The sequence below is a fragment of the Neovison vison genome, chromosome 12 (assembly GCF_020171115.1).
Source record: "Neovison vison isolate M4711 chromosome 12, ASM_NN_V1, whole genome shotgun sequence".
NCBI lineage: Eukaryota > Metazoa > Chordata > Mammalia > Carnivora > Mustelidae > Neogale > Neogale vison.
This window is the reverse complement of record NC_058102.1, coordinates 84,819,217-84,843,449: the sequence shown is the minus strand read 5'-3', so window position 1 is coordinate 84,843,449 and position 24,233 is coordinate 84,819,217. Positions and strand designations below refer to the sequence as shown.

General features: G+C 39.1%; 1 pseudogene; it reads right to left on the bottom strand.

Moving 5' to 3' along the window:
* Positions 1-12,588: 12,588 nt before the first annotated feature.
* Positions 12,589-14,206, bottom strand: LOC122890952 (annotated as a pseudogene).
* Between the last annotated feature and the right edge of the window lie 10,027 nt (positions 14,207-24,233).

Sequence of the window (24,233 nt, the reverse complement as noted above, 5' to 3'; positions counted from 1 at the left end):
CCATGTGCACTTGAGAAGAATGAGTATTCTGTTGTTTTAGGGTGGAATGTTCTGTATATATCTATGAGGTCTATCTGGTCCAACCTGTCATTTAATGCTCTTGTTTCTTTATTGATTTTCTTCTTCGATGATCTGTCTGTTTCTGAGAGAGGCATGTTAAGCTCTCCTATGATTAGTGTATTCATATCAATATGACACTTTATGTTGATTAACAGTTTTCTTATGTAATTGGCTGGTCCCATATTGGGGGCATAGATATTTACAATTGTTAGATCATCTTGGTGGATAGTCCCTTTAAGAATGCTGTAGTGTCCTTCTGTATCTCTGACTACAGTCTTTAGTTTAAAATCTAGTTTGTCTGATATGAGAATCACTACCCTGGCCTTCTTTTGAGGCCCACTGGCATGAAAGATGCTTCTCCATCCCTTCACTTTCAGTCTGGGCATATCTTTAGGCTCAAAATGGGTTTCTTGTAGACAACATATGGATGGGTCCTATCTTTTTATCCAATCTTCAACCCTGTGCAATTTTATGGGTACATTTAGGCCATTCACATTGAGAGTGATGATTGAGAGACACGTTTTTATTGACATCGTGTTACCTTTGAAGTCTTTCTTTCTGTAGATTGTCTCTATATTTCTGTTCAATGTTATTCTTAGGATTTTTCCTCTTTAATAGAACCCCCCTTAATATTTCTTGCAGTGTCAGCTTCGTGGTTGCATAGTCTTTTAAGCCTTACTGGTCTGGGAAACTCTTTATCTCTCCATCCATTTTGAATGTCAGTCTTCCTGGATAAAGTATTCTTGGCTGAATGTTCTCATCATTTAGTGCCCTGAATATATCTTGCCAGCCCTTTATGGCTTGCCAGGTCTCTGTGGACAGGTCTGATGTTATTCTGCTGGGCTTTCCTCTGTAAGTAAGGAGCCTCTTTGTCCTAGTGGCTTTCAAGAGATTATATCTACAATTATGATTCCTCAATTTGACTATCAGGTGCCTTGATGTTTTTCTGGAATCTATAATCTTGGGTGGAGACTGTTCCATTCGCGAGATTGGGAAAATTTTCATGAAGAACTTGTTCCACTATATCTTCCAGGCTTCTTTCTTTCTCCTCCCCTTCAGGAATTCCAATAATTCTGACGTTGGAACGTTTCATGGCATCATTTATTTCCCTGATTCTGTTTTCGTGGCTTCTAAGCTGTTTGTTCCAGGCCTCCTCCTGATCCTTTCTATCGGTTTGATCTCCAGATCACTAATTCTATCTTCTGTCTCAGTTACCCTAGCTTTGAGAGAATTTAGATTAGATTAGAACTCATTGAGAGCTTTGTGAAGCTCATCCCTGGTAGCTTTCAGCTCTTCCCTAACATTGAAAACATGATCTCTGGTCGCTTTCAGTTCAGCCCTAATCAATTCCGTTTGGTCATTCATGGCTTTCTCCAACCCAGCTATTGCCTGGATAATTGTTAGCCTGAATTCTCTTTCCGACATATTGTCTATGTTGATAGCCGTTAGCTCTGTTGCAGAAGGCCCATCCTCTGTATTTTTCTTCTGTTGGGCATTCCTCCTCCTAGTCATTTTGGTGAGAGATGGCTGAACAGATGTAGCTGGATGTATCGACTGTGGTGCAGTCAAAGTGCACCCTGGAATGCTTCTGAGAAATCAGGGTTCCCCACCCAAATGAGAGAAAAAAGAAAAAAGAGAGAGAGACAGGAAAGAAAGGGAAGATAAAAGAGAAGGTTCAGCCCAAATGGGTCCCAAGGTAAGATTTATGAAGTATTCAAACAAAAACAGACAAACAGAAAGACTGATAAATTATATGCCAAGAGAAAAAAGATTATATATATATATATGCAAATAAAGGAAGAACCTCATCAAAAAGAACCCCAAGTGTAAGATTTATATACTATCAGGACAAACACAAAAACACAAACACTGGTGGAAGAAAAAGATGGGAGAGTGGTTATAAATTCTCAGTGTGGGCGAGGAAGGTGGTTTTGATTCTTCTTGGATGTATCTTGATATCTTTGTTATAGGGCTCAACTACCCTAAGATAAAGTGGGATTAAAAATTGGTTTACCTATAGGGGTAACCTTGTGGGGAAAGGGGATTACCTTAAAGTTTAACTCTATATGAATATTAGAAAATAAAAATTTAATAAAGGAATAAACTAGACTAAACTAAAATTAAAAAAAAAGAAATTTAAAAAATAGAAATGCTAAAGGAAAACACAGGTGTATGTATCAAAAAGTTCAGGTCAGAAGGTCATTATGGAATTTGATGTACTGGACAGCTCACTGTCATGGTAAATAGATTAAAAAATTATCTATATAAAAAAAAGCCAGAATAGTGGGAACGAATTAAAAATAAAAGTTGTCCTATGAAGTAGTGGTGGTTGTTCTCTTGGTTTTTTTTCCTTTCCTGGTTGGTTTTCTGGGGGAGGGGTCTGCCACGTGGGTTTTCAGTCAATGATGTTCTCTGAGTTAAGTCCTCCCGCCCCCATCAAGGTGGTGGGCTCTGGGGAAACGGATTTTTTCAGGCTTTTGTTCTCTGGAGGTTTTTATGTTTGTTCACTTTTGTTTTTCTCTCTCACCTTGACCGCTTTTGATGGTTTTTGTAGGTTTAGAGGAAAGCAAACTGCACCCTGACCTCCCTCTCAGAGAGAAGCCTCAGTCTGGCTGCAGAGCCCAAATAAATCCCCCCTTGGCCGCTGGCAGAGCAGGTTCCCAGTCGCGGTCCGTGGGGACGCAGGATTTTTTGCTTGTACCCCAAACCATGGCAGAGGCAGCTGTCTGGGCAGCTCCAGACTGCCAGAGAAGTTCCACGCAGTGATCCCACACTGAGATTCCCCCCCGCCCCGATGGCCCTGTCTGGGGGCTAGGAGTGCCTGATCTTTCCAGGTGGAGAGCACCAGGCTGGCGCCTGTGTGCACCTCTCTCAGGGGAGGGCGCGGGGCACGACTTGGACTCTGATAGCATAGCAGGGCACTCATGTGGGGACTGCAAAATGTTGTGCTTCTGTTGGCTGGTGAGGCTCCCAGCCCCTCACGGGAGCCAGGCCCCACACGCTCTCAGGCGCGCTGGTGGCTTGGGGACCAAGACCTGGTTTTTCTGCTGCACTGTCTCTGGCTCTGCACCAGGGGTGGCTGTCCTGGGTCTGGGGACTTAAGCCCCTGTCCCTAATACCCTGATTCCCACGATTTTCCCCCGGTGATCCTTTGTTCTTTTTGAGTGCTTTCTACCAGACTCCCGAGTTAATGCTGGTCCCCAGATGCAGGGCACTCTAGTATTGGGATATTACTTTCCAATGGTTCGTCTATGGTGGCTCCCTTCCCCTTTTGTTTATCTTCTGATATCAGTCCGAATTTCCCACTCCGCTTTACCTGCCCCCTGGCATCTTCTGCTCCAGTAGAGATCCAGACGTGTATAATTCTGATCTCAGGATGATTTCATGGGTGATCGGAGTTCTTTGAAAGATAATCAGCCCACTTTAGGGTACAGGTTGAAAGGGTGCCTCCTCCTACTTCCCCGCCATCTTTGCCTCTAAACCTCAGCCATTATTAAGGAAGAGTATGGGTATTGATCAAAGACCAGGGCACCCAGGCAGCTAGGACAAAAGGACAGAGGAACGAATTAGTTTAGGACAATGGTTCTCAAAATTTGTTGAAATCAGAATCACTCAGAAATCTTTAAAAAGGCCCAATACCCAGGCTGAACCCCAAACCAATTAAATCAGAATCTGAAGTAGGGCTTGGGCTTGGTCATTGTTAAAGCTCTCCAAAGGATACCAGTGTGCAGCAGCCTCGGTAACCAGTGGTTTGGGGCCCTGGTGAGAGATTAGAAACCCATGATGAATCAGTTCCAGCTCTTTCCTGAGATCCAGGGGCATTTCTATCCCTTGATTCTGTAAATTATCTGTGTATCTTCGTAATAAATTCCTTCCTTTTGGCTGAAATTAATACTTGCAATCAATAGCCTTTTTTAAGAAAGAAAAAAAAAAGAGTGAATGTGTCTTCTAATTCTCTCTATAATATTCCTATATGGCTTATGAAAAACATTGCACAGCTGACTGTTGACTACTGAATTTTTTAAAAAAAGATTTTATTTATTTATTTGACAGACAGAGATCACAAGTAGGCAGAGAAGCAGGCAGAGAGAGAGGGATGCAGGCTCCCTGCTAAGCAGAGAGCCCGATTTGGGGCTTGATCCCAGGACCCCGGGATCATGACCCGAGCCGAAGGCAGAGGCTTTAGCCCACTGAGCCACCCAGGTGCCCCTTTGACTACTGAATTTTAAAAGAACTTCCATCAATAGCCTTTGCTATGCCAGACATGAGGAAAACATTTCTTTCTTTCTTAACTTATTTTTTATTGTGTTATGATAGTCACCATACAGCACATCATTAGTTTTTGATGTAGTATTCCATGACTCATTTTTTGTGTATAACACCCAGTGCTCCATACAATCCATGCTCTCCTTAATTCCCATCACCAGGATCACCCATCTCCCCAGCTCCCTCCTTTGTAAAACTCTCAGTTTGTTTCCCAGTGTCCATAGTCTGTCATGGTTGATCTCCCACTCCGATTTCTCCCCCTTCATTTTTCCCTTCTTTCTCCTAATGTCCTCCATGCTATTCCTTATGTTCCACAAATAAGTGAAACAATATGATAACTGACTTTCTCTGCTTATTTCATTTAGAATAATATTCTCTAGTCCCATCCATGTTGATGCAAAAGTTGGGTATTCATCCTTTCTGAGGGCTAATATTATATTGTGTATATGGACCACATCTTCTTTATCCACTTGTCTGTTGGGGGGCATCTTGGCTCTTTCCACATTTTGGCTATTGTGGACATTGCTGCTATGAACACTGTGGTGCATATAGCCTTTCTTTTCACTCTGTCTGTATCTTTGAGGTAAATACTCAGTAGTACAATTGCTGGGTCATAGGGTAGCTCTATTTTTAAATTTTTGAGGAACCTCCACACTGTTTTCCAAAGTGGCTGCATGAATTTGCATTTCCTCTAACAGTGTAAAAGGATTCCCCTTTCACCACATCCTCTCCAACATTTGTTGTTTCTTGACTTGTCTATTTTTGCCATTCTAACTGGTATAAGGTGGTATCTTAATGTGGTTTTTAATTTTATTTATTTTTATTTCTTTTCAGAGTAATAGAATTCATTGTTTTTGCACCACACCCAGTGCTCCAGGAAAACATTTCAAGAATTAAGTAGGTTAAAGGTGACTGCTTTGCTAAAGGTGACTTGGCTTTTGTATCCCATTTTGGAAAGCAGGTCAAGTTCAGTTCATCTTCATGTGAGATGGACTCCATCATGTAATTATTGTCCTCCTGTATGGGTACCTAAATTCTCGGGCTTACTGGCACAACATGATAGGATGAGGTTTAGATATGACCACTTTCAAAATCAGTTGATTCATTACATTGATATTTCCTCTTTGGAACAGGAAGTCAAGAGCATTTTTATGGCTGATTAAGGGCTAAAGCCAATCAGTCAAATATTGAGGAATATCCCAAGTTGAGACCTCTAGGGACATTTCACAAATAGTAAAGAACAAATTATTATCCCTTCTGGGTCCCACTAATGAGAAAAGAACACAAGGTCTTGTGAGGCAATACAGATTCTGGTAGACACACATACTGCATTAGGGTATCCTCTCCACTCTAATATAGAGTCTAGGAAAAAAACCACTTAATTAAGATGAGCTGGAACAAAGGACATCTTTGAGGATATGCAAAGGGTAAGAGTACAAACTGCACCTCTGGGACTTCATAAACTTAAAGAACCAATGATTTTATATGTGTATACTACTAAAACTCAGCCTGGAGTTATTAGCAGAAGTCCAATTCTGACACCAAATGGCAGCTACTTGTATTCTGATTTAGAAACCTATGTTATGACTAAGTACAAACCATTTGAGACACAATTACTAGTACACCTTGGAAACAGACTATATGGCTGAAGGACAATTACCAAGATATATATTTTGATATACGTGATGTCAAAAATATATTCAAAGAAAGGAAGAGCTGTACAACAAAGTTCTTTAGTAAAATGTAAATGTTAAACTTAGAAATATGGTGAAATGGAGTAAGTGCATCATATTCATAAGAAGGTAGTCTCTCTCTGCCTCTAGGATCAAGATAGAACACTTTTCTCCTGTTGGTGAATTTTAGGACTCTCTTCTCACTAAAGTGTAATAGGCTGCTTGCTCCACTAGTGGGAGCTTCTGTACTGAAAAAGGACACTTCATAGGGAAGTCTGCAGCTATTTGCCCAGCACACAGTAAACCCCTACTTGAAAAGGCAAAGACACAGACTTTTTAAACGATATTTAGTCCCCTAATCCATGAGCACAGAATGTATTTCCATTTCTTTGTGTAGTCTTCAATTTCTTTCATCAGTGTTTTATAGTTTTCAGAGTATAGGTCTTTTACCTCTTCGGTTAAGTCTGTTCCTGGGTACTTCATTGTTTTTGGTGCACTTGTAAATGGAATTGTTTTCTTAATTTGTTAATTTCTCTTTCTGCTGCTACATTATTATCATATAGGAAGGCAACAGATTTCTGTATGTTGATATTGTATCTTGTGACTTTATTGAATTCATTTATCAATTCTACTATTTTTTGGTGGGGTCTGGGGTTTTCTATATATAGTATCATGTCATCTGCAAATAGCACAAGTTTTACTTCTTCTTTATCAGTTTGGATGCCTTTTATTTCTTTTTGTTGTCTGATTGCTGTGGCTAGACCTTCAGAGTTATGCTGAATATATGAATCAAGTGGTGAGAGTGGACATCCTCTACAGTCCAGTAACTGCACTACTGGGTATTTACCCCCAAAATACAAATACACTAATTCAAATAGATAGAGGCACCCTTATATTTATTGCAGCATTATTTATAATAGCCAAACCGTGGAAGCAGCCCAAGTGTCCATTGACAGATTAATGGACAAAGAAGATGTGATATATATATCACATATATACATACACACACATATATATATGCATATATATGTGTAAATGTATATATACTGGAGATTAAATATATATATATATGAGAATATTATTTAACCACAAAGATTTCAAAGAATGAAATCTTGCCATTTGCAACAACATGGATGGAGCTAGAGAGTATAAAGTTAAGCAAACTAAGTCAGAGAAAGACAAATAACATATGATTTTACTCATATGTGGAATTTAAGAAACAAAACAAATGAGCAAAGGAAAAAAGAGACAAACCAAGAATCAAACTTTTTGGGAAAGATTTATTTATTTATTTGAGAGAGAGAGAGAGAACAAACATAGGGGGGATGAGGGGCAGAGGGAGAGGGAGAGAATCTCCAGAAGACACCCCCTGGATGAGGAGCCTGATGAGGGGCTTGGTCCCAGGACCCTGAGATCATGACTTGAGCTGAAGTCAAGAGTTGGGTGCTTAACTGACAGAGCCACTAAGATATCCCAAGGATCAGACTCTTAACTCTAGAGAAGAAACTGATGGTTACCAGAAGGGAGGTGGGTGAGGAGATGGTTGAAATAGGTGAAGGGGATTAAGAGTAAACTCATCATGATGAGCACTAAGTAATGCACAGAACTGTTGAATCACTCTATTGCACACCTGAAACTAATATAATGCTGTATGTTAACTATACTGGGATTAAATTAAAAAAAAGGCACAGATAATTTTATTTATTTATTTATTTATCACAAATTCTTAGTCCAGAGCCAAAGGCCCAGGTATAGTTGATAAATGTTTTAATGAATGAATAACTAAAGACTACTGTATGTGAAGAACACAACTGTGGAAGTCCTGTGGAATTTTATTATTTTTTTTAAAAGGTTCATTTATTTACTTTAGAGAGAGAGCAAGAGTGAGTGGGGGTGGGGAGGGGCAGAGGGAGAGAGAGAAGCCCAAGGAGACTCCCCACTGAGCATGGAGCCCCAACAGGAGCTCAATCTTATGACCCTGAGATCACAACCCGAATCCAAACCAACTTGGACACTTAACTGACTGCCCCACCCAGGTGTGCTGGTCTGTGGAATTTTAGAAAAAAATTAAAGTAGATCATATGGATTCTCACTAAAAGAATCCAATTACTGTCTCAGAGGAGAATCAGAATGCCAGGATGATGCCTTGGTCCACTGTCTGCAGGTAGCCACTTGGATACATGAAATGAGCAGGCATGGTAGTGTCTAAGCCATACAACAATGAATTTACAAAAACATATCCCACTGTCATCCATTAGTCATTAATGTGGAAGTTACAAATGTAACTTCCTGAATGTTAACAGGAGAAAAACTACCTGAAATTGGCTTTGGAAAAATTCCCAAGAACAAAGATTGGCCCAAAGCTGACAGGTGACTGACACAGGGCCACTGCTAAGGTCTCTGAAGGATTCAAAAGGATTTTAACAGAAATGACACTTACACTTGCTCTTTCAGAGAAACAGCTGCTGAAACACCATCAAGGTCCTTAGAAATAGGCATTTTATGATTTGGAGTCATAACCAATATCTCATCATTGGATTAAGGAACACATTTCAAAACACTTTACAAAAATGGATCAAAGAACCCTTAAAACCTATGGGGCAGTGACCTAATTGAACAATTAGAATAGGAAATATAAATGTTAAAGACATTAAATTAAAGACATGGTAAGATCATGAAGGGCTTCCTAGCTCAATTGGGTCAATGTATGCCTCACAAGAAAATGAAGAGTGGTAAATGTGGAACCCCCTCTTTTCTTTTTAAGATTTTATTTTTCTATTTGAGAGAGAGTGAGCAAGAGAGAGCAGGAGCAAGGGGAAGGGCAGAGGCAGAGGAAGAAGCAGACTCCTTGTGGAGCAGAGAGCATGACTGGTCCTCAATCCTGGGACTCAAGAATCATGACCTGAGCTGAAGGCAGATGCTTAATTGACTGAGCCACTGAGGTGTCCCAATGTGGAACCCTTTTAAAAGGATTTCTGGACATTGGAGGTTTTTGTTGCGGTAGTGCTTCTTATTATCAGCTCTGGTATCCCAGGCCTGGAACTACATTCCCATGTTTGAGCTAAAGGAAATGCAGTTTCTCAAAATACTGTTTCTACTCTTTTGAATTAGACTTTATTTATTTCTAAGGCAACTCTGGGTTGAATATTGACCTTGCCTTATGCAGCCAAACTAGAACTGATTATACGTGCCACCCTATGCTAATCTCATGATGATTTACCTCCCTAACATCTCTTTGTGGGAATGGATAAAGGAGAGGCTCTGACAAGGTTCCTATTAGCATTTTATAAGCTTTCTTTTTTATCATTTATAAGACACAACATTTCCCATCCTTTTATTGTCAACCTTTCTGTATCTGGTATTCAAGGTATAATTATTTTAAGTAGCATTTAGTTAATAAACTCTTAGTCAAAGAATTTAGTCTATTTAAATTTAACATAACTGCTGATGTAGTTGGATTTAACTTTCCACATCTGTCACATCATTTAATTTCCCACAAATGTCACATCTGCTCTATATTCCTTTTTCTCTCCTTTCTTGCCTCTTTTTGAATTAACCTTTTTTTTTTTTAAATCACTTCATTCTTTCATTTCTATTAGGAGGCAATCTTTTACTCTTATTTTAGCTATTACCCTGGATATTACCACATGTATCCTATAAATTAGTACTTTTACCACTTCCTGGGAGATGTAAGGATTTTAGCATAGTTTTTTTTAAATTTATTTATTTTCAGCATAACAGTATCATTATTTTTTCACCACACCCAGTGCTCCATGCAATCCGTGCCCTCTGTAATACCCACCACCTGGTTTTTAACACTTTCCCCCCCTCTCCAACTTTTTGTGCTGTTATTGACCTGCATTTTGATTATATATATGTGTGTATATACATGTACATCCTCAAGACATTATTGTTACTATACACATCAATATTCACTAAACTTACATGATGGAAATTAAGGAGGGCGCATGATGTGATGAGCACTGTATGTTATATGCAACTAATGAATCATTGACCACTACATCAAAAACTAATGATGGACTCTATGTCGGCTAATTGAACTTAATAATAAAAAAGGTAAAAATAAAAAAAATAAACTTACATGTTCAAACTTTCCATTGCTCTTAATTCATCCCTCTATTTCAATGTTACCATTTAGGAATACATTCCATCTATGTAAGGAAATCCTTTCAGTATTTCTGTTGTAAAAGTATACTGGTGTTAAATATACTTAACACCATTAAATATACTTAACACCACTTAAATATACTTAGCTGTTTATCTGAAAATATTTCCCTTTCAATTTTTTTTTTGAAAAGGCAGACTTTTAGTAACTTTTTATTACTGGGTTAAGTCATGAAGTTACAAAGTAATTAGAAATTTCTGAAAGATCAAAAGCTTCTGCACAGCAAAGGAAACAGTCAAAAAAACAAAGAGGCAACCCATGGAATGGGAGAAGATATTTGCAAATGACAGTACAGACAAAAAGTTGATATCCAGCATCTATAATGAACTCCTCAAACTCAACACACACGAAACAGGTAAACACATCAAAAAATGGGCAGAAGATATGAACAGACACTTCTCCAATCAAGACATACAAATGGCTATCAGACACATGAAAAAATGTTCATCATCATTAGCCCTCAGGGAGATTCAAATTAAAACCACATTGAGATATCACCTTACACCAGTTACAATGGCCAAAATTAACAAAACAGGAAACAACACGTGTTGGAGAGGATGTGGAGAAAGGGGAACCCTCTTACCCTGTTGGTGGGAATGCAAGTTGGTGCAGCCTCTTTGGAGAACAGTGTGGAGATTCCTCAAGAAATTAAAAATAGAGCTTCCCTATGACCCTGCAATTGCACTCCTGGGTATTTACCCCTAAGATACAGATGTCGTGAAAAGAAGGGCCATCTGTACCCCAATGTTTATAGCAGCAATGGCCACGGTCGCCAAACTATGGAAAGATCCAAGATGCCCTTCAACGGACGAATGGATAACGAAGATGTGGTCCATATACACTATGGAGTATTATGCCTCCATCAGAAAGGATGAATACCCAACTTTTGTAGCAACATGGACGGGACTGGAAGAGATTATGCTGAGTGAAATAAGTCAAGCAGAGAGTCAATTATCATATGGTTTCACTTATTTGTGGAGCATAACAAATAGCATGGAGGACAAGGGGCGTTAGAGAGGAGTAGGGAATGTGGGTAAATTGGAAGGGGAGGTGAACCATGAGAGACTATGGACTCTGAGAAACAGTCTGAGGGGTTTGAAGTGGCGGGGGGGTGGGAGGTTGGTGTACCAGGTGGTGGGTATTATAGAGGGCACGGCTTGCATGGAGCACTGGGTGTGTTGAAAAATAATGAATAATGTTTTTTTGAAAATAAATAAATTGAAAAAAAAAAGAAATTTCTGAAAGAGTATTATTGTTTTTTTTTTTTTTAAAGCCTCATTCATCACATACCTAATGTCTAGTATTTCATTGGTATACCACTGTTCAAAAGGTCCTGGCCAAAATAAGTCTCAAGCAAAACACTCAATCCAGTGTTTTAAGCATCACATTGTTAATTAAGCTTGTGTGAACTTGAGGCCTCTAAAAGAAAAGGAACATGGAATCAGGTAGGGCTGGAGACATTGGCAATGCTTAAGCTGTCAGCCAGACTGCAGACCGCAAGACCAAATAGTTTTTTTCTGGGATACTTTATTTGAATTATTATTCAATTACTCAGCATAATACATTTTTAAAGAAATAAAATTAAAATGATAAGGAGGTTACTGCTTTATTTGGACTACATGTCATAATTATATTTAGCAAATTCAGATGGTCACAATAAAAATAGCCTACACCATCTGTAGTTATGAAGATAATGATTATCCATCTGGCTTTTTATCTTTGCTGGACAATAATACAGAACTGATGAGCTATAAATGATACTATTTTATGTCATAAAATATGAGATTTTTTTCATTTATGTTTAAAAGCACTTACCGCTTGAGTCAAGGTTAGGCTTGTTAAATGATTAAAGGCAATTTTATTATAGCAACATGTACTTCTATCATTTAAAAAAATGCATATAAGAAACAGCTTTTGTTTTTGTTTTCAGCCTGTGAAATTGAGTTATTTTGCTGATGTGAAAAAATAGTAACTAATTTTAGAACACTACCTTCTGAAAATGCCAGACACCCATTTCTTAAATGCATCAGATTTATAGTATGTCCCATCTCAGATTTGGCGAGAGCAAAATTATGCAAATGACTGATTGCTCAGCTGAAACAAAAGGCAATTAACATGTTGGGAACAGCCTATGGAGCAAGGGAGCACAGAGCTAGAAGAAAAGACTTTTTATTTAAAGGCAAAATATCCCCAAGTGGCCCTCTGGCACATGCAATTTCTACTCTCACACTCCCCAATGTTTATGTGATCTCCCCCTTAATTTCTTCTTAAAGGGCTGATTGGACAGACTTATTGAGAACGATGTCCAATAAAGAAAAATCTTTCTGTGGTTAAATTTAACTTGTGATAAGTTTGCGGAAGTTACAGGTAAAGGGGATAGTGAAGAAGTCAGCTATGATCCATTTATTTAAAGGTCAATCCAGCTTCAGTGTACACTTCGAAGACCTTCTCAGTGATGCTTACATAGGCAGCTGTTCTCAGGTTCAAAACCTAGGCTATACTTTGTGGCTATGGGTGTGATTTGCCTAGCAGAAAACTCCAAATGTAAGCTAAGCCAGAAAGCACATTGTCTTTCTTGGATATTCTGCTTTGGAACCCTGCTGTGGATACAATGGGAAAAGTTCAATGGTTTTCTCTAAATTTTCTTTCTAAACTATCTTGTACAGACATGAGAACATAGAAGTTAGAATCACTTTCATACTTGAAGGTCAAACAGCCATAGGTGACATGATTTATATTCTTCAGCCACTCAAAGTAAGTTATTGTCACTCCTTCAGAATTCAAGTATAGATCAGGAATAGCCATAATGCTCCTCTTCAGAAAAACCTTATCAGCTTCTGGAGTTGTTGGTTCATTGGCAGTTTCAGCAATGATCTTGGCTTTGACTCTGAGTGCACAGGATTTGGTCACCTGCTTCTCATTGGCAATAGGGATGAGTATGCTAGTTTGCTTGTAAGATGCTTCTTTCCTGGGGCTTTGCCTTGGAGAAATTCAGGACTGATCCATGTTGCAATCTGAGTTCCATATGCTCCCAACAGATTCAGCAACACCAACACATTTAGCAAAATTACAATACAAATATAGACCACAAGATTGCCAAATCCATAAAAAACAAATATTTTTTAAATAACAAATTTTAAAAAACAAATTCTTCTCTAAACCCTGGTGTCATTCCTAAAATGCTCATGAAAGAGACTTTATTAAGAAGTTTCAATCCCATGCAAAACAGTACAGCCAGTAGCACAGAGATGTGGGTAGATGCAACCCAGACTGATGGATTTACCAGGATGGCAGGGATGTACATTATTTTACATGCTCTGTGGTGCTGGCATATGTGTCAGCAATCTAGGACATCGCTTGCTTGCAATGTGCCCATGTCTAGGGAAGTCACATCAATGCCAAGACCAAAAAACAAAACAAAACAAAACAAAAACAAAAAACCAAACAACTCTTTTTTGTGAGTTCCATGGTGAAACCCCTTTGATCTTTTCCAATTCATTACTAGTGATGTAATTGTTACTTGTTATTAACTATTATTAACTATTAACTATAGTTAATATAATAATAGTTATATATATAATAGTTAATATAACTATTAACTATTATTAATAACATTACTTGTTATTAACACCAGCATTAGCCACCCCCACCCCCAAATGGCACATCAGGCACAGCACATTTAGATGTCACAAGGGAAGCCAAAACTTTTATTTACTTTACATTCACATCCTTGCTGTAACAGGAGCGTGCAGTGCTGGCTGTGCTGGGCCCCATAATCCTGGATGACCTCCCTGGCGCTGTTGTCCTGTAGGATGGGGAAGATTAGGCTCAGCAAGTGGTTGCAGGGCTTGAGGATACGCAGGATGCCACGGACCCGGTTCTGCTTCTGCTCCTCGATCTCGCCGGATGATCTGGACTTGTGCCACCAGCTTGCCCTCAGAATGCTGGCCTTGTAGTTGAAGAAGCTTTCCACCACCTTGAAGAAGTAGCAGGGGCTGTCCCTCCAGCCTGTTGCTGCCATTTCAGCAGCAGTGGCGTTTCGTCCAGGTGGCGCCCGCTCTTGGAGGCCCTGAGGAGGGCTGCCTTTTAAACTTCAAGCCTTCCCAACAGTCTTCTCCCCTTGCGCCATCCGCCGCCCCACTGGCAACAGTTGGGGGCGCAGCGCATGGCAGCCTGGGACCGCCTGGAGGGACCGGCATCCCCTGCGCGCATGCGCACAAACCTCTCTTCTGCCGGAGCAGCGGGACGCGAGGTGCTAGGCGGAGGTGGAGCGCTCCGCTCTCTCAGCTTTTGAGGTACATTCGCTTTCTACGGTACATTTTGAGGGCTAGAACTCTCGTCTGCATTTATTTACTTTTATCATTTCCAGAATATCTTCCCATTGCCTTAAGGTTTCCGTCACGTCTGTTGGGAAGTTTTCAGTCTACTGGTTGTTCTTTCAAAGGTAGTCTTGCGCCTTCTTTCCCTGGCCGAAAAATGGAGACCCTTGACCCAAGGCCCTTTCTTGTCTCATCCTTGGGTCATTCCTGAATGATGAGGGTGTCTGTATGCTAAAGGCATTCAGCCGGCACCAGCACGCTCCCGGCACTCCAGCCGAAAGGGAGGTGGAGGTGGACCTGAGGCTCTGTGGGGAGGGAATTCGAGGCCCCAGATGTTTGGAGCCCGAATTAGAGAGTGTGCTGGCTGCGGGGGCTTGAATCAGCCAGACGGCAGGGCCCTCACCCTGTCGAGAGTGAAAGGTGGGAAGGAAGCTGAACACGAACCCTCAAAGCACAAGTCCAGGGCAGGACCACAGTTGCCTGTGCTTAAGGGTGGTGCTGTTAAAAGGTATTTGTCTTTTGTCTCTGTTTTTACATTTTTCTCTTTGTTTTTGGTTTTCAGTAGTTTATTATGAAGTGGTGAGCTGTGGTTTCTTTTGTATTTATTCTGCTGGAGGTTCATAGTTATTAAGCAACTTTTCATCTTCAAACCCACCATTATGCTTTGTGATGTGCAGGTTTTGGGAAGTATATTTGGCAACCAACTTCTTTTAGGTTCTGGCACTGAAGGGAAACTACTTGCTGTTTCTGTTAGCACCCCAGCAATAGCTGGGATTCCACTTTCCAGTTTTCTCTCAGCACTCACAAAACTAGTTCCCTTATGCCCTCTTAGACATGGCATCAGCAAGAAAGTTCCCCTTCTGGGCTCCACAAAGTCCCTTCTCTGAACTCTTGAGATAGCAACGCAGATGGGCATTGTGCCTTTTCAGGGATCTGAGTCCCCACTCTCAGAGAATCTCCTGCAGGCTTCTAGTGGCTGGCCGTCCAAATTCATCTCCTTGTACCCCTAGCCCTAAGGATGGTAGCTACTTCTTGTAATTACTACCTCTGTGTCACCATAATGTCCTCTTTCTGCTTTTCAAAGTTTTCTTTTTTTAAAAAAATTTCTTATTTAAATTCAATTTAGTTAACATAGTGTGGTATTTGTTTCAGAGGTGATTCATCAGTTGCATTCAACTCCCAGGGCTTCTTATATCAAGTGCCCTCTGGAATGACCATCATCCAGTTACCTAATCTCCTACCCACCTCCCCTCTAGAAACCCTGTTTGCTCCCTATAGTTATGAGTTTCTTATGGTTTACCTCCTTCTCTGTTTTTATCTCATTTTATTTTTCATTCCCTTCCCCTATGTTCATCTGTTTTGTTTCTTAAATTCCACAAATAAATGAAATCGTTTGGTGTCTTTCTCTGACTGACTTATTTCTGTTAGCATCATATCCTTTGGTTCCATCCATGTGGTTGCAAATGGCAAGATTTCATTCTTTTTGGTGCTCAGTAATACTCTATTGTATATATGTATACCACATCTTCTTTATCCATTCATCTGTTGATGGACACCTGGGCTCTTTCCATATTGACTGTTGTGGACATTGGGGTCCATGTGCCCCTTTGAACCACTATGTTTGTATCCTTTGGATAAATACCTAGTACTGTAATTATTGGGTCAAAGGGTAGTTCTAGTTTTAAGTTTTTGAAAATCCTCCATACAATTTTCCAGAGTAACTGCACCACTTTGCATTCCCACCAACAGTGTAAGAGGGCTTCCCTTTCTTCACATCTTCGCCAACATCTGCTGTTTCCTGCATTGTTAATTTTAGCCATTCTGACTGGTGTGAGATGGTATTTCATTGTGGTTTTGATTTGTATTTCCCTGATGCTGAGTGATGTGGAGCATTTTTTCATATATGTCTTTATTGGAAAAATGTCTCTTCATGTCTTTTGCCCATTTCTCAACTAGATTTTTTTAAATTTTGGGGGTGTTGAGTTTGATAAATTCTTTATAGATCTTGGTTGCTAGCCTTCTATCTGAGAAGACATTTGCAAATATCTTCTCCCATTCTTTCAGTTGTCTTTTAGTTTTGTTGACTGTTTCCTGTGCAAAAGCTTCTTATCTTGATGAAGTCCCAATAGTTCATTTTTGCTTTTGTTTCCCTTACCTTTCGAAACGTGACTTGCAAGAAGTTGCTGTGGCCGAGGTCAAAGAAATTGCTGCCTATGTTCTCCTCTAGGATTCTGATGGATTCCTGTTTCACATTTAGGTCTTTCATCCATTTTGAGTTTATTTTGGTGTATGGTGTAAGAAAGTGGTCCAGTTTCATTCTTCTGCACAGGGCTGTCCAATTTTCCCAACACCATTTGCTGAAGAGACTGTCTGTTTCCCATTGGATATTCTTTTCTGCTTTGTTGATGATTAATTGACCATACAGTTATGGGATCATTTCTAGGTTTTCCTTTCTGTTTCATTGAACTATGTATCTATTTTTGTACCAGTAACATGCTCTCTTGATTACAGCTTTGTAATACAGCTTGATGTCTGGAATTATGATGCCTCTAGCTTTGGTTTTCTTTTTCAACATTACATTGGCTATTCAGGGTCTTTTCTGACCTGAATACAAATTTGGGGATTGCTTTTTGAATTTTTCAATTTCTGTTTAACTATGTTTTCATAAATTATACTGCTCTGTCCATTCTGTCCTTTCTTTCTGTGACTCTAAACTTATGTTAGATCTTACCATTTCCCACAAGATTTTAATGATTTTATGCTGTATTTCCCATTTTTTGTTCTTGTATTTCTGTGAGAACATTTTCTATTGACCCCATTCTAGTTTATTAATTCTTCTTACCTAATGTATTTAATTTTGCTTATTATATTTTTCAGTTTTAGTATTTATGTTTGATTCTATTTTATAGACTCCAGTTCTCTAGAGAAATTCTCCATTTTGCCATCTATTTACTTGAACACATTAATCAAAGTCATTTTGAAATGTATGTCTAAAGAGATCACAAGTATTGCCAAGGATGTGGGGAAAAGGAAATCCTTGTTCACTGTTTGTGGGAATGTAAATAAGTACAGCCATTATAGAAAACAGTATGGGGAGTCAATAAAAAATTAAAAACAGACCTGACATACCCAGCAGTCCCACTTCTGGGTGTGTATTAAAAGGAATGAAATCATTACCTTGAAGAGATATGTGTACCCACATGTTCATTGCAGCCTTATTCACATAGCTAATACATGGAAACAATCTAAGTGTTTATCAACAAATACATGGATATATATATACACACAATGGAATAGTATTTAGCCATAAAAAGAAGGAAATCCTGCCATTTGTGACAACATGGATGACCCCTGAGGGTATTATGCTAAGTGGAACCAGACAGAAAACAAATACTCTATGATCTCACTTATGTGTAGAATCTAGAAAAGCCAAACTCATAGAAACAGAGAGTAGATTAGTGGTTGCCAGAGGCTAGGGGTTGGGGAAATGAAGAGATCTTGGTCAAAGTGTACAAATTTCTAATTATAAATGAATAGTTCTGGGGAGCCAATGTACAGCATGCTAACTATATTTAGCAACAGTGTATTATATACATTAAATTTGCTAAGACAGTAGACCATTAATGTTCTTATCACATACACAAAATGGTAACTATGTGAGGTGATGTATATGTTAACTAGCCTTCTTGTGATAATTATTTCACAAGATATACATATATCTAAATCATCTTGTACACGTAAACTCACAATTATCACAGTTCAATTATATCTTAATAAAGCTAGAGAAAGGCAAATGTTTGTTGAATAAATACATGAATGAATGGATGTGAGAAAAAGTTAAAATAAAATGCATATTTAATAACTTCAATATGTAGATAACCCATGAATATGTTTCTGTGGTCTTTTTTTGCTCAGTTGATATTTTTGTTATTTATTAATCTGTTTATTTATTTACTTATGTTAGTCACTGTAAAATACATCATTAGTTTGCATTGTTCCTAGATTCACTGTTTATGTACAACACCCAGTGCTCCATGCAATACATGCACTCCTTAATATCCACCACCAGGCTCACCTGTTCCTCCACTCCCCTCCCCTCTGCAACACTCACTTTATTTCTTGGAGTCCACAGTCTCTCATGGTTTGTCTCCCCCGCTGATTTCCCCCAAATTGACATTTTTAGATATAATTGAGATTTTGGCTGGTGTTATCTCATTCTAGAAAGAATGACTTTTGCTTTGTGTAGGCAGAGGCAAATCATCTTAATGTAATCTAGGATTGAGCTGTTTCAAACTTGTGTTTCTTTTGTTGTGATGGTCTATTTCTTGTTCAGTATTATTTGTAGAGTGTAGGGCTTCCATGACCTACCATACCTCTAACTAGAGAAGTTATTACTAGTTACCTTTTTTTGACAGACCCTGAGCTCCAATTTTGAACTACAGATCTGGTTGGCTTCTTAGCCTCATAGGCACTACTTTTTGCTCATCTAATATTCTTGTCATGTGCTACTTAGGAAATGGCAAATATCTCATGGAAAGAATTGATGCAGAATGTTAGTCTCACCTTAAAAGCATTTTGCTTCTTCTGGGGATCTTGACCCAACAAGTTCTGGCTGCCTTGGTAGTCTTGAATTTCAAGTTTTGTGCCAAATAGACAAAGGCTTTGAGGATAACATAGAATAATACAGAATACCAAACTCATTTCAGTGCACTTTTCTTCCCTCTGAGGTCTTGGTCTCTGACTGTTGACACCCTTGTTAGACATTCCAGTACTTTGAAACAGATGTTTTAGCATTTATCTTTTTCTAGTTCTCAAAAGAAATGTTGATTAGGTACAAGCCAATCCTACATGATCAGAAGTGAGATGTCCATTTTCTTTATGACTAAGAAAAAGTGATATTTCTAGAATTATGGCCTAACTTTGAGAACAAAGCTTGTAATTTCCAAAATGCCTTAGTGTGGGCTGTCTTAAATATTTATCTCTCATTTGGCTTTTTTAAAAAAGATTTTATTTATCTTTTTGACAGAGAGAGGGAAAGACAGTAGAGAGGGAACACAAGCAGGTAGAGAGGAAGAGGGAAAAGCAGGCTTACTGCTGAGAAGGGAGCCTGATGTGAAGCTGGATCCCAGGACTCTGGGATCATGACCCAAGCCAAAGGCAGACACTTAACGACTGAGCCACCCAGGCATCCCTCATTTGGCTCTTGAAAATCTTTCTCTGGATGTTCTACTTTCATCTCAATGATATTTAGGCATTGTTATTTTATTTTTTAATTTTATTTCTTTTTTTAAATTTATTTTTTATTTATTTTCAGCATAACAGTATTCATTACTTTTTCACCACACCCAGTGCTCCATGCAATCCATGCCATCTCCAATACCCACCACCTGGTACCCCCAACCTCCCACCCCCCCCACCACTTCAAAACCCTCAGATTGCTTTTCAGAGTCCATAGTCTCTCATGGTTCACCTCCCCTTCCTATTTCCCCCAACTCCCTTCTCTCTAGCTCCCCATGTCCTCCATGCTATTTGTTATACTCCACAAATATGTGAAACCATATGATAATTGACTCTCTCTGCTTGACTTATTTCACTCAGCATAATCTCTTCCAGTCCCGTCCATGTTGCTACAAAAGTTGGGTATTCATCCTTTCTGATGGAGGCATAATACTCCATAGTGTATATGGACCACATCTTCCATATCCATTCATCGGTTGAAGGGCATCTTGGTTCTTTCCACAGTTTGGTGACCATGGCCATTGCTGCTATAAACATTGGGGTACAGATGGCCCTTCTTTTTATGACATCTGTATCTTTGGGGTAAATACCCAGGAGTGCAATGGCAGGGTCATAGGGAAGTTCTATTTTTAATTTCTTTTTTTTTTCCAATTTATTTATTTTCAGAAAAACAGTATTCATTATTTTTTCACCACACCCAGTGCTCCATGCAAGCCGTGCCCTCTATAATACCCACCACCTGGTACCCCAACCTCCCACCCCCCCGCCACTTCAAACCCCTCAGACTGTTTTTCAGAGTCCATAGTCTCTCATGGTTCACCTCCCCTTCCAATTTACCCACATTCCCTACTCCTCTCTAACGCCCCTTGTCCTCCATGCTATTTGTTATGCTCCACAAATAAGTGAAACCATATGATAATTGACTCTCTCTGCTTGACTTATTTCACTCAGCATAATCTCTTCCAGTCCCGTCCATGTTGCTACAAAAGTTGGGTATTCATCCTTTCTGATGGAGGCATAATACTCCACAGTGTATATGGACCACATCTTCCTTATCCATTCATCCGTTGAAGGGCATCTTGGTTCTTTCCATAGTTTGGCGACCGTGGCCATTGCTGCTATAAACATTGGGGTACAGATGGCCCTTCTTTTCACGACATCTGTATCTTAGGGGTAAATACCCAGGAGTGCAATTGCAGGGTCATAGGGAAGCTCTATTTTTAATTTCTTGAGGAATCTCCACACTGTTCTCCAAAGAGGCTGCACCAACTTGCATTCCCACCAACAGGGTAAGAGGGTTCCCCTTTCTCCACATCCTCTCCAACACATGTTGTTTCCTGTTTTGTTAATTTTGGCCATTCTAACTGGTGTAAGGTGATATCTCAATGTGGTTTTAATTTGAATCTCCCTGAGGGCTAATGATGATGAGCATTTTTTCATGTGTCTGATAGCCATTTGTATGTCTTGATTGGAGAAGTGTCTGTTCATATCTTCTGCCCATTTTTTGATGTGTTTACCTGTTTCGTGTGTGTTGAGTTTGAGGAGTTCATTATAGATGCTGGATATCAACTTTTTGTCTGTACTGTCATTTGCAAATATCTTCTCCCATTCCATGGGTTGCCTCTTTGTTTTTTTGACTGTTTCCTTTGCTGTGCAGAAGCTTTTGATTTTGATGAAGTCCCAGAAGTTTATTTTCGCTTTTGTTTCCTTTGCCTTCTTGAGGAATCTCCACACTGTTCTCCAAAGAGGCTGCACCAACTTGCATTCCCACCAACAGTGGAAGAGGGTCCCCTTTCTCCACATCCCCTCCAACACGTGTTGTTTCCTGTCTTGTTAATTTTGGCCATTCTAACTGGTATAAGGTGATATCTCAATGTGGTTTTAATTTGAATCTCCCTGAGGGCTAGTGATGATGAACATTTTTTCATGTGTCTGTTAGCCATTTGTATGTCTTGATTGGAGAAGTGTCTGTTCATATCTTCTGCCCATTTTTTGATATGATTGTCTGTTTTGTGTGGGTTGAGTTTGAGGAGTTCATTATAGATCCTGGATATCAACCTTTTGTCTATACTGTCATTTGCAAATATCGTCTCCCATTCCATGGGCTGCCTTTTTGTTTTTTTGACTGTTTCCTTTGCTGTGCAGAAGCTTTTGATTTTGATGAAGTCCCAAAAGTTTATTTTCGCTTTTGTTTCCTTTGCCTTTGGAGACATCTTGAAAGGAGTTGCTGTGGCTGATATTGAAGAGATTACTGCCTATGTTCTTCTCTAGGATTCTGATGGATTCCTGTCTCATGTTGAGGTGTTTTATACATTTCGAGTTTATCTTTGTGTATGGTGTAAGAGAATGGTTGAATTTCATTTTTCTGCATGTGGCTGTCCAATTTTCCGAACAGCATTTATTGAAGAGACTGTCTTTTTTCCATTGGACATTCCTTCCTACTGTGTCAAAAATTAGTTGACCATAGAGTTGAGGGTCTATTTCTGGGCTCTCTATTCTGTTCCATTGATCTATATGTCTGTTTTTGTGCCAGTACCATGCTGTCTTGATGATGACAGCTTTGTAGTAGAACTTGAAGTCCGGAATTGTGATGCCACCAACTTTGGCTTTCTTTTTCAATATTCCTTTGGCTATTCAAGGTCTTTTCTGGTTCCATATAAATTATAGGATTATTTGTTCCATTTCTTTGAAAAAAATGATTGGGATTTTTATAGGGATTGCATTAAATGTGTAGATTGCTTTAGGTAGCATAGACATTTTCACAATATTTGTTCTTCCAATCCAGGAGCATGGAACATTTTTCCATTTCTTTGTGATATTCTTCCTCAATTTCTTTCATGAGTACTTTATAGTTGTCTTGAGTATAGATTCTTTGCCTCTTTGGTTAGGTTTATTCCTGGTTTTGGGTGCAATTGTAAATGGGATTGACTCCTTAATTTCTCTTTCTTCTATCTTGTTGTTGGTGTAGAGAAATGCAACTGATTACTGTGCATTGATTTTATATCCTGACACTTTACTGAATTCCTGTACAAGTTCTAGCAGTTTTGGAGTGGAGTCTTTTGGATTTTCGACATATAGTATCATATCATCTGTGAAGAGTGATAGTTTGACTTCTTCTTTGCCGATTTGGATGCCTTTAATTTCCTTTTGTTGTCTGATTGCTGAGGCTAGGACTTCTAGTACTATGTTGAATAGCAGTGGTGATAATGGACATCCCTGCTGTGTTCCTGACCTTAGTGGAAAAGCTCTCAGTTTTTTCCATTGAGAATGATATTTGCGGTGGGTTTTTCATATTTGGCTTTGATAATGTTGAGGTATGTGCCTTCTATCCCTACACTTTGAAGAGTTTTGATCAGGAAGGGATGCTGTACTTTGTGAAATGCGTTTTCAGCATCTATTGAGAGTATCATATGGTTCTTGTTCCTTTTTTTATTGATGTGTTGTATCACATTGATTGATTTACGGATGTTGAACCATCCTTGCAGCCCTGGGATAAATCCCACTTGGTCGTGGTGAATAACCCTTTTAAAGTATTGTTGAATCCTATTGGCTAGTATTTTGGTGAGGATTTTCGCATCTGTGTTCATCAAGGATATTGGTCTGTAGTTCTCTTTTTTGATGGGATCCATGTCTGGTTTGGGGATCAAGGTTATGCTGCCTCATAAAATGAGTTTGGAAATTTTCCTTCCATTTCTATTTTCTGAAACAGTTTCAGGAGAATAGGAATTAGTTCCTCTTTAAACGTTTGGTAGAATTCCCCTGGGAAGCTGTCTGGCCCCGGGCTTTTGTTTGTTTGGAGATTTTTGATGACTGTTTCAATCTCCTTACTGGTTATGGGCCTGTTCAGGCTTTCTATTTCTTCCTGGTTCAGTTGTGGTAGTTTATATGTCTCTAGGAATGTATCCATTTCTTCCAGATTGTCAAATTTGTTTGCGTAGAGTTGCTCATAGTATGTTCTTATAATTGTTTGTATTTCTTTGCTTTTAGATATGATCTCTCCTCTTTCATTCATGATTTTATTTATTTGGGTCCTTTATCTTTTCTTTTTGATAAGTCTCGCCAGGGGTTTATCAATCTCATTAATTCTTTCAAAGAACCAGCTCCTAGTTTCGTTGATTTGTTCTATTGCTTTTTTGGTTTCTATTTCATTGATTTCTGCTCTGATCTTTATGATTTCTCTTCTCTTACTGGGTTTAGGCTTTCTTTCTTGTTCTTTCTCCAGCTCCTTTAGGTGTAGGGTTAGGTTGTGTACCCGAGACCTTTCTTGTTTCTTGAGAAAGTCTTGTACCGCTATATATTTTCCTCTCAGGACTGCCTTTGCTGTGTCCCACAGATTTTGAACCGTTGTGTTTTCATTATCATTTGTTTCCATGAATTTTTTCAATTCTTCTTTAATTTCCTGGTTGACCCATTCATTCTTTAGAAGGATGCTGTTTAGTCTCCATGTATTTGGGTTCTTTCCAAATTTCTTCTTGTGATTGAGTTCTAGCT